At 41.2% G+C, this 12,015-nt stretch overlaps 1 protein-coding gene across 2 annotated transcripts in view; it reads right to left on the bottom strand.

The window, feature by feature from the left end:
- SACS (sacsin molecular chaperone) overlaps positions 1 to 10,705 on the bottom strand; it is a 65,156-nt gene extending 54,451 nt beyond the window's left edge. Inside the window, exons 1-2 of one of the 2 annotated variants that reach the window (XM_030042226.2) lie at positions 10,458 to 10,705; positions 9,119 to 9,277 (exon numbers count right to left, since the gene is read on the bottom strand). The gene's annotated coding sequence lies outside the window, so the exon portion shown is untranslated. The remainder of the gene's footprint in view (positions 1 to 9,118; positions 9,278 to 10,457) is intronic. The other variant, XM_030042225.2, reaches the window with a different exon arrangement.
- Positions 10,706 to 12,015: the final 1,310 nt, after the last annotated feature.

Below are 12,015 nucleotides of genomic sequence, written 5' to 3'. Positions count from 1 at the left end.
ATTATCATAAGTAACACATATATATGGAAAGTTATCCTTTCACACAATGTTTTTAAAATAATTGTTATTTTACCTTCAAGTGAAGGGTTTAGCTATATTCAAATCTTCCTACTGATCTTACTTCAACATTTAAGTTAAGAGCAGATGGGTTCAGATCTTTAAAAAAAATTGTCTTCAATCAGTAAAATGAATTGATGTTTGGTTTAGACTTTACCTGAACACTGTGTAACCTCAGCTATCAATATGATATGGCCTCACTACCTTCTCTGGCCTAGCATCTTCGTCTTTGATCACCTTGCAGCACAGATGGCCAGGAAGGAAGGATGTCAGCCTGCTGGTAGGAGCAGTTGTGTTCTTAGTTGGACTTTCTGTCTTCTAAGGACAGTTCAGGGTCTTTGTCATTATTATTCTTATAATTGCAATGAAGATTGGAAAGAATTGCTTATCACAGTAATTTGAAAGTCCTGAGAAGCAAAGCTGTTTCAAGTGCTGAATTAACTTTTTTTCTCTCATTAAATAAGTATTTATTATTATATGGAGGTTAGCCCTTTTGTTTACAGATACTTGGATTCAGGCAAGATTGATAGTCACAAAACACTAACCTGTATCAGATATACATAAATGTGATTTATTTATTTATTGGATGAATATGTTTTGCAGTATCTCCTTCTTTAAGGTTTGAGGTAGATTGAAATTATCAGACCTACAACTCAGAAATCTGCATTTGACTGACAAAAGCCTGACGAGGAAATTTCAAGTCTACAGTTACAGAATATTCCCAGTACTTTCATGGAGGAGGAGATGTTAGCAGCTCTCAAAGGAGGATTCAGGAAGCCAAGCCTTCTCCTAATACCCTGTTGTCAATTACTATTGCAAAGAACCTTTTTTCATGTTGAATTACTGGAAAGCTTATGATGAGCTCATGATAACATCATGAGCCTGCCAAGTCATTCTCTCCTTCAGGAGGTATGAGATAGGCAGACAGCCCGGGTTTGAGGGATCTCCAGGTGAGACAAGTATGTGTTGCTGGAATAACTGCATCTGATGGAACTGAGCTCTGATTCATCACGTCAGGGACCTTCACAGCAGTTTTGGACTGCAGGTTGTGTGCAGTGTACCACCTCACCGAATGATGCACCTCCTACTCTGCAACAGCTTCCAAATGATTTCTGGGCACAATTTGAGATATGGCCTTTTTACTTAGAAAGCCTCATGCACAACTTGTAACAGAGGTAATGTAACAGAGGCAAGTAGCATTCCCATTTATCTTTTTAACATTCAATATGGGGACCAAGATGACATGTCTAGTGGAAAAAAAGTGCCGAAACCGGAATTCCACAACTGAGGTAGGGGTTAAAGTTAACTCACTCTAGTTGGAAGAAACTGGATTATCTCTGTCCAAGAACACTGGAACACAAAACTGCAGTTTTAATAGGAAATATTTTCAATAAATCAAACAGAGGTTAGTACTATATGACTGGGAAACGGTGATCTGGGCAACTACAGATCCTTTGTGCAACATCAATAGTGTGCAAGGCTTTAGAAAGAAAAGGCTAGTTAAAGACATGAAGGCAAATGCAAAATGAGTTAAAATACAACAAAATATGAAGTCAACCTAATATCTTCTGTTGAAAAATTATCTTCCAGAGAAAGGAAATGGCATAAATCTCATCTTCTGAAGTTTAGAAACACTGACCATGTTGAAACTATCAGTTAAGCAGGAAAAGATGGAAATTATTACAATAATGGTAGATACAGAACCAGCTCTATGGCAGATGATAATAAGAAGCTAATGAGAGTTCCCAAAGACATGACTTGAAACCACAGGAACAGCCAAGGGAATCAACAGCCTGTTCTCTAAGCAGAGACTAAGAAAAACTGGCCTCTATAGCCAAGGGGAATGAAAGAAAAGATAGCAAAGAAAAGGTGAGATTATTCTTTGTAAATCTATTAGATGAATGAGCACAGGAAAAGAAGTCCTATTTAACCTATTAGATCCTGTGGGCACAAAAAAATATAGGTTTAAATTATCCCAGTAGAAATTGAGCCCAGAGTGGGGAAAAATGAATCATAAAGCAATGAGGTTCTCAGGCAGCTCTCCAAAAGAAGATGCAAACACAGAAAAGTGTTCAGCTTTGGAGACTGATCAGCTTTCTTCCAAAAAAGGCTCTCACAGCCTATGACATCAGAGCACTGCTTTCTTCCAGGAGATCCCTTCCAACCCCACAGAGCTCCTCTGTGCACAGCCAAGCCCTGGCAATCACTTGGGACATCTAAGCTGATAGGGTCTAAATTTGTGTTATCTGGAAAATGGCAGCTGGGGAGGGGTGGGGAGAAGCTTTCAGCTCTGAAATTCACATCTACCCTCTTACCTGGGAGCAACTGAGTTCACTGGCCTGTGGGGCAGGTTACCAGCTCACTGTATCCACTCCTAATTTCTCCAACAGAACTGGATAAAATGATCTTGTATTTATGGTTTGGGAATACTTTTGTGTTGTCAACATAGTGTCAACAAAGCTTTATTTTAAAGAAAGCTTACTCATGCATCTCAGATTTGCTAAATGTATGGGTCTAAACTAAAAATGAATCGATACATTAAGTAAAAAATTGTTTTAGTGTAGTCTAAAACAGAAGCTCACTCTGTTGTTCAGTCAGCTGGCAGAGAATATCGATGCTGATGATTTTGTCCTGTTTATTTGCACCGAGGCCTGCCCAATTTAAGGCAGAAAAGCGAAACACATCCATTTTGCTTTGCACCCACATACCACAGAACTGCCTGATTTAGAGCAGGAAGCAAAATATTTTGTAATAGCTGTTTGGTTGGTATAGTTGCATAATAGTATCAAATCTAGAATAAAAGTACTCAATCTGCAACTATATAGAAGGAATCACATAATCGGCAACCAGCCTGCAAATACGTAACAGCCACCTGAATGAACAGACCAGACCTGTGAGGAGAGGAGCTATTTCTTTCGACCAGACTGGTCCTGACCTATGGAAAAGTGTATATAAACTCCAGCAATACCCAGTGGCACTTGGAGAAGACATAAGAAGCCCTCTTCAGTTCCGGCTTCCCTCTTTGAAGAGCTCTCGAGTCTGGCCATCTCAGCCTCAGAGACTAAGCCATCAAAGCTTGTGGCCATCAGGGCCAACCAGGCAGCATTAGATTGACAGTATCTTATACCTAGGGCTCGACTGGCATGTGTGATGAAGACTTGGTACTTAGTTATTACAGTACCTGAGTAAAAAATGGCTTGCTTGAAGTGTGGAGACTTGGCTGGTGTCTCAGAAAGTTCCCTTCATGGCAGTTCCCAATCCCCTAATAATGACAGTCGCAACACCCCAGTACCGACCCCAGAATCACGGTCCTAGGAGCAGAGCCTGCAGTACCTGGTAGCAGGACATGGTGATGCCGTAACACTGACGTAGCCGAAAGATTGTCCCTTTTCAATACTTCATTACCAAACTGGAGTTCTCTAACAAATTTTTCAAAGAGGACAGTAATGAGGAAAGGCAGGGAGGAGATAAAGGCAACTACAATTTCCGTCCTCCCCATTAGCACCAGCTGATAGAGACATATGGCCACGTTATGCGATGTGGTTTCAGACACAAGCTGCACAGTGCCTCCTCATCCTCCCCACTTGATTCAGATCAGCATGTAGCAACCTCTGAACATACCGAGAGGTTCAATTGAAAAAATAACATGGGAACATCAGAACATTATTACCCAAGCAAAAAGGGAGCTCAGCTTCACAGTACTGGAGAAGAGCATGCATGAGGGTTGCAAAGACTTTGAAAGTAAGGACAGGCAGCTCATGCTTGATGCTTAGGAAAGGAGAGGAATCAAGAAAAGCATAGAGCAGGGCAGCCTTGCTCTAGCGGCACATCAGGAAAATCATTTGCGCAACAGCAGCTGGGTCAGTATCAGCAGGTCAAGACTGTAACTACAAAAGCACAGAAGAGAAGGCTGTAATATTTAAGATCCAACACAGACAGAAAATCTACTTTCCGCAACAAGATAAAGACAGAGGCAGCCATATGGCAGAGCAGAAGTGTTAAGATGAGTTCCCATCCTGCCCATAAAAGACCATTTACATTTACAGAAATGTATATAGCCTTTAGACCAGTGGGACCCTGTCTCTCTTTCCATCTTGGAAACACATACAGCGCTTAGACTGTCTACGCTACTACAGCCCTCTGCCCCAAAAGCAGGACTCGGTCCCCGGTCTAAATGGAGCACACTGACTCGCGTGTGCTCCAGGTCAGAACCAGGCTAGATCTGGGCCACGCAGCCAGTGCGTACCCCTGCTCCCGGGTCTCTGTGTCCCACGTGACATCCCTGTGGCCTTGGCAGATTTGGGGGAGTTTTGAAGGAACAGTAGGCTTCTCTTTAGGTCAAAAGGCCTGAAATAACGATGGTTAGGTTGTGTAAAAATGGTACTTTTACAGCATAAAGTCACTATCACAGACTTAATTCTGCGTGCCTCCATAACTCATGTCAAGGAGACAGACAGGTCCATAAGCAAGAATTAGGGAATATCTTGCAGGCTGTCTTCTTTCCCCAGAACAATTCCACACAGCAGCCAGACAAATCTTGCCGCAAAGTATAGGGAGCTGTTTTGGAAACAGACTTGAAAGCCAGATGAGCTCTGATGAGCGCTGTTTGTCTACCTGGCAAAGGGTGTTGTTCAGACCAACAGATAAATACTTCTGAAGTGTTTGTTGCAAGGCTAAATTTTATTTTCAGTTACTGATATTAGTAAAAAATAAATACATTTGCTTTCTTCTCTTCTGTTTGTCCAAGCCTGTTCTTTTATAAAAGCAGCAGGAAAAGGCTCTTAAGTTCACTGCATACTTGTACAAGTATGGATAGAGTTTGACAGACATGACCAGAAGTATTTTCATCTCTATGCCGCTTGTCAGCCCAAATTAATGACAAATGGTATGGTATTTTCTGTCTATGACTAGTATGCTTTTAAGCAGCAAATTTATCTATATTAATTTCTTCTCTATAAGTAGGAGGGCTTGTCTCTAAATTGGGACACACTATGCTGAAAATTTTCATCTAAGAATGCCAAATATTGCAGAAGAAAGGAGATCAACACAGAGATTTGGGTCAATACAGCAAGCCGAGACAGTGGGGAGAAAATCTTTTAAAAGCTGAGAATACTTAACTCCTTTGCTGATGCTGCAAACCTGTGTGAAAGCACTTGAAACGTAGCATGTTTGCTTAGCAGGTGACATTCACGACAACAACTGTTGTTGAAAAATATTCTTAGAGGAACTCCACCAAGATTTGGTGTGCCCATGATTTAACATCTTTTCTTCTATTGCTTCACAACATATCCAACTCTAGGTATTACTTTCTAAACAGGTATTTCAGTGCTCTTTTTTCCTAATTAAAGAGGCTAAAAAGGTGGCCTAACACTGAAAGAGAAAGACCAAGGAACTGAATATGGACTTTTCAGCATATGAAACAGAAATAACGTTATTCACAAGCAGCTATATTAAGCAATAGGGGTATCATAAAGCTGCGTTCATGAGTGTTTGCAGAGTGTTTTGAACTACTTGATTAAACAGCACCTTATTAGTGAAAATTATCATTAATGAGAAGCTTATAACAACAAAGTGCTCTCTGCAAGCATTGCAATAGAAAGAAAGAAATGAGAAGCACATTTCAGATAGAAGTTGCTAAATTAATAATTAATAAACGAAGCTCCACTGAAAGGGTATTTGGAAGGTTTATAGGGTTTAAGGAGACCAACAAAAACATGCACTTTGTTCTGTTATTTCTAATTTTTTATAAAACTTCAAGAGCTTATTGTTATTCCTTTTAATCTAAGCAGTATTTTACAACATGATGAGAAACGCCAGAGATCAAGATGAAGGGGCAAGCAGGAGCCCCTGGGATCAATACACTCAACTGAGTCTGAGCAATTTTATTACTCCATTATGTTCCATAAAGCAAGCTGGTGCCTTTTTCATCCAGCTGTAACACTGATCCATTAGAGAAAGAGGAGACATGGTCCTTCTCATTTATTATTTATAAGACAGGGCATGCACAACTTGTCTGACATCATCCTTGTCACAGCTAATGAGAAACTGAAATAAATCAGTTTTTGTGGCATCACAGAAGAGATGAAAAAAGCTCTTTCAGGTCTAATGATCCATTTTTCTGCAGTAAGGGAGTGCTCTCTAACATATGTAACCAAATATTTATTGTATATAATTGTACCTGTCCCAAAGTGATGAGCTTTCCACCCCACTACTGCTGTTTTGGGGAAGTCCCCGTGTACATATACATACATTGTATAAACATGAAATGACCAATATGATTTAAAGAGATGTGTTTAGCATTGACAGAAGTAACCAAAGCAAACCAGAAAACATTTAAAGTTCTTCAACTCTTAAATCTAATTTGCTGTGGTGGATCAACACTGTCAGGCTGTGATACTGCATGGTGGACTGCTGGGGTAACACGAGCCTATGCCAAGAGTCAGGGAAGTGTTTCCAATGCCAGTCCAATATGAACATAAAGGTAATGAGGTGAAAATTACTTGTTAGCACCTGGAAAGAGACTCCACATCACTCTACAGTGCAAAAATCACCCTCCAGTGCACAGCCTGCTCCACCTCTCATCCATGGACTGCTCTAGACAGAGAGCATGGCTCACCACGTGCTTGTCCTGGTCCCGTGCAGGCATGAGCTTGGCTGCACCTCTGAGCACAAAGGAGAGCAATAAGGACCTAAGCAGATTTTTGTTCCCTAGCTGTCTTATTTAGCAGCACAGATATGGCCAGGGCTTCCAAATTCACCTTTGAGGAGGAGGAGAAATGTGAGGTGCTGATGGAGGACTGGGGCAGGCAGGGGAGACTGCTGTTACAAAAACCTCATGACAGTTGATCAGAAGTGATAATTCACGTAGGAATTGGCCTGGGACAGAGAAAAAGAACAATACAGAAGGAGAAATTTGAGAAGGAAGGGGAAGGTTTACAGGGGACAGTTTATGGGGAAAGCACAGGTAGCATAAGCGAGGATTGAGAGCACAGTACTGCAATTCCCCTTCTCTCCCAACAGGTTTCCAGATATCACCTGACATTAGCAATTTCTTTCATAGTGCGAATGATTTTATGGAACAGGACTCGGCGACAGCTGGTGCCTGCTTGTAAAGCACATCAGACCACTCTGAAGCTACTATCATGTTCTCCAGGATCTCAGCTTACATTAGTTAAAACCCAACAATAATTTTGCTGTGAATGCTGCAAAGCTCCACCATGAACCATATATAACTAACAAAGAGACAGCCAGGTAAATTAGCCTGTCCTAAAACAAGGTACAAGCTGCTCCTTTTGCTTCACTGAAGCTTTAACTAAAACTGGTAATTTAAACTCTAACATTATTATTTCCTTCTTCGTGGGAGACCAGAGCTCTGACCTTTACTATTTTCCACCAGCTGTCTTATCTCAAATAGGTGGTGACTGGGATATGCAACCAGCTGTATCATTCTCCTGTAAGAAGAAAGAAGCTAAACCTTACTGCTGAGCGAGCCTGGGGCACATTCATGCCCTCCTGAGACGTCAGCAGAGGAGCTCAAAACACCTGCCCCATCGTGTCCTGAGCCTAATCATCGCCTACCAGAAATGCTGCCTTATTTTGGTTTCACCTGGGTGGAGACAATTTCTACAGGTAAGTTTAGGGAAGACAACTAAGCCACATTTATTTCTAGTCTGACCTTCATGGCTACACATTTCTTTGTGCATAAACACATGTAGGTCTTCATAGGAAGCGTGAAACCTTCCTTCTTCACACAGCTCTGGTGTACCTCCATCACAACCAACAGCATACTTGCTAAAAATTCCAAGCAATGACTGTCTTCTACAGAGCCGGCCAAAAAGAAGAAGAAAAATGCTAATAAACTAGACCATCCCTTTTAAAGATTTAGTTCAAGACTGCTAAAATGCAAATATATCCAGTAAATACACTGAGAAAACCTACTGCACCAAATTAATGTGCGACTTATTATATTTCTTAACTGAGGCAGAAATAATTGCTGAATAATTGTGTATAACAAAAAATATTACTGAATTAATTAAAACTTATCTCTAAAAAGATTACATCTTCCAAAAGTTCAAATACTTCAAAATCTGACATGCGTTTTTTCAATTCTGTGTGTTATTCCAAGGGTTCATACAAACTGGGCAGCTAATCACTGTTTAAACTCTTCAAGAAAATGCTCTTTTGGATTATAAAAAAAATGTATTATTATACACTTTCGTATATTTTTTAACATAAAAACTCATCCAGTATTTTAGAAACCGTGCTTTTGAGAGCAGAGTCCAAGCAGCCCCCAAACATTGTGAAGCACAATGACCACTGGCTAATTTTAGGTATGTGGTATATCAATTTTCCTGGAAGTGCTCCTGTGTTTCCATTGACTTTACAGGGAGCCTCAGGCAAGCGCGGTCCTAACTTGGGCATCTTAGATCCTTTGTATTATTTTTCTATGAATCTGGGCCTGTTGCCCTGGAGGCCATAAAAAAATCATGTCTGGGAAACAGGAAAACAATTAAGCAAGAGGGACGGAGAAAGAAAAGGTTTTCCAGTTGGCCCCAAAAATGCCAAATTCACCCCGGTGTAATTCTGCTGAAAACAATGGAAGTACACAGGAGCTGAACTTTTCCCACTGTCTTCACACGACAGTAGGCAGCCTTTAAAACAATTTTATCTAATTAAATTATGTCATGGTCCTGCACATTTTCAGTATGGGAACAGAAATTCTCTATGTGGGATTGGGGTTTTGTATTCTTTTTGTATTCTTACAACCCTTACATGACAATGCAAATGATTACTCTCCTAATCTTTGGAAATCCTGTTTCCAGGCAGAGATGCTGCTTGGTGTTGGGAGGGTGAAAATCCTGACACGGGAGAGGAAGGGACAAGAATGAACACTGACAATACCACAGCCTCAGCATTCACATTCGCGGCTGGAGGACTCCCTAGGTAACGGTATTTTGTTATAAGCTCATTAAGGGCTAAATTGGGCCTCTTATAATTCGGTTTCTGATAGCAAGCAATAAGAAGTTGTTTTGCAAATAAACAGCTGACGGGGCTGTAATACCGCTGAGAATACGAGGTGAGGGCAACTCCAAAAGCAATGACGAGAAAACTTCCCTGTGGGTTCCTCAGCGTAAGGGAGGCTCTGCCTTACGTCCCCACTGAGGTGACCAGCGTCAAGGGGCAGAAGAGTGTAGTTACTTGCAGCCATCAGCATCAGGAGCTGCAGTTCCGCCAGGTCCCAAGAGACATGCACAAAAAAAGACTCCTTGCATCAATTACTCATCCTCCTTAACATGCGAGTCTGCTCATCACAACTACCCTGCTGTTACCTCCCGTGCTACTGGAGTGAGATCTCCCAGTGGTTTCTGCACCAGCTGGGGTAAGTACCAAGGTACAACCGCAGAGGCCATCAAATAGATGATATTCTTTGGTTTAGAGCAAATGACCATGGACTTACGCAGTACTTAGACAGATGAAAGCAAAATTGATATTCTCATAAAATAACAAGGAAAATACTCATTACTTAGTTTTTTTTGCTCTGCTGACATGCATAGTTTTAGCTACAATAAAAAATTTTGCCTGATTACCCAAAAAAAATTGCTGAGAAACACAGTGCAGTAAATTTGCTCTAGCTCTGCTTTTTTGCTTGTTTTTAAAGCTGTACTAGATCATTAGGGCATATGCAGAATAAAAAACATCAAATCGTTTGCCAAAGAACAAGACACTGGATTTCCATAAGAACAAATGTTTACATTTAAAAATACATACATCTACTTCAGCTAGAAACAGACCAAAGATAGGAAAACGTTCATTCCTTTGAGTAATAAATCATACTTGGCACTCTTTTTGGGAGAGCTATGTTAAGTACCAGTCCCAATGGTAACACACAAAGCTATTGGAATTTCATAAGCTTTCTACAACTGCATGCATAAGAAAAATTAAGACTAGAGCACTTGGCATGAAGTAAGTTTGTGTAACAAGTAATTCTAGGATTTTTTTAAATTAAGTCGGCCATTGTAGCATGAAAAAATGTATTGTGTATCCCAGTGCTTGAAGGCAGCGCTAAAATTCAGAGAGGCCTTTGCCCAGGGAGGGTGGTACTGCAGCAATCTGCTAGCACATCTATAGAGCGGAGCCCAGACAAGCCGTCAGGAAAGGAGAACAAGCTCCTGTGCAAAGTCCTATGCTTCACCCACCCTGCCAGCGCACTGCAGCTCCTGAGTCACCCCAAAATCCTGTAGAGACACAGACAATACAGTTATTTGCCTAAATACACTCCTAAACGTGTCACAGTCAACGCTTTCTCCACCCGTGAGTGCCAAAAGCATCGGGATGCCCATAAAACACCTCCCACAAACAACTGCAGTGACCACGGGATCTGCTATTCAGCTCGTACTTACAGCGTTGGCCGGAACAAAGCTCAGGATTTAACTATTTCTTCATAAACTGCTTCCACATGCTTGTCTGCTCATTGTGCCATTTCTTCCATTGGTTGCTTGTGTTTGACAGCATCTGGACCGCAAAACGATCCTTTTCCCCCTCGTTTGCAAAATCAGCAGGCTGCAGAGGGATGCCTGACCGCTGCTGCAGCCGCGATGTACCCGAGCAGCCCAATGCAGCAGAGGCTTTAGCTCCCCCTTCCCCGTGGGTTTTTCCTTTCTTTGTGTGTGGGGTTGTTGTTTTTTTTTTTTAAAGAGATACGGTCCTGACTAACCTCAGCTTTCAGGAGCACAGTACAAGCTGCAGGCACGGGGTAGTCATCGGATGGAGAAGGGTACCGAGGCAGAAGGGCAAATTAACACATTTTGAAAAGATGCTACTCAAGGCATAAGATGTATTGGAAGTATTTCCTGTAACAGATCCAATTTTGTGGTTTGTTCTGTTTAATTCAAATTTACTTCCTGACGTTTTGCTGCATTATTTCTTCACTTTTTGCATTTCTTTCAGCTTATACAATAGAAATAACAGATCTTCTAGAATTTATTTCATGCTTTGAACTATCCTGCTGTGTCAAAGAATGTTTACATTTAAAACATTCACTATTTGAAGAAGTCCCCTCTGAAAACTTCTGTCTATGTAGCAGCTTTCATAAATACCTTTATTGCTCTGCTTCTGCCTCTTTCCTTTAGCAACAGTGTGCTATGCTCACACTTTTTAGGACTGCCTTAAATTAATTTCATCGGTGCTGATTACATCAAAACTCAGAAGTCCATGTGCTACCAGTAGCATCCTGAGTTTGGTTTCTGTTTTCCAAGTTGGCACAGGTTGCTGTTAGCACTTAAACATTTTAAAATTTAGCTCCTTATGTACTTCACATTCATATTCCTATTCATGTGATCAACTCTGCATAAAGCAGACCTCAGAAGAATCAGGGATCTCAGATACAACCATTAACAGAAACAAAGATTGACCCATTTAAGGCATTTCTAACCTGTTAACCTAGCAGGTTGTCCTCCAAGTGTCATGGTTTAACCCAACAGGCAGCTAAACACCACACAACTGCTTGCTCACTCCCCTCCCTCAGTGGGATGAGGGAGAGAATTGGGAAAAAAAAAAAAAAATTCATGGGTTGAGATAAAGACAGTTTAATAGGACAGGAAAGGAAGGGAAAATATTAATGGTGATAGAAGAATTAAAATATACAGAACAAGTGATGCACAATGCAATTGCTCACCACCCGCCAACTGGTTCCCAGGCAGTGATTCCCCAGCAAGCTTCCCCCCTAGTTTATATACTGAGCATGATGTCCTATGGTATGGAATATTCCTTTGGCCAGTTTGGGTCAGCTGTCCCGGCTGTGTCCCCTCCCAACTCCTTGTGCCCCCCCAGCCTGCTCGCTGGTGGGGTGGAGTGAGAAGCTGGTAAGTCCTTGACTTAGTGTAAACACTGCTTAGCAACAACTAAAACATTTGTTGTGTTATCAACATTATTCTCAGCCTAAATCCAAAACACAGCACT

Source organism: Aquila chrysaetos, chromosome 19 (genome assembly GCF_900496995.4).
Source record: "Aquila chrysaetos chrysaetos chromosome 19, bAquChr1.4, whole genome shotgun sequence".
NCBI lineage: Eukaryota > Metazoa > Chordata > Aves > Accipitriformes > Accipitridae > Aquila > Aquila chrysaetos.
This window is presented reverse-complemented; position numbering and strand designations above follow the sequence as displayed.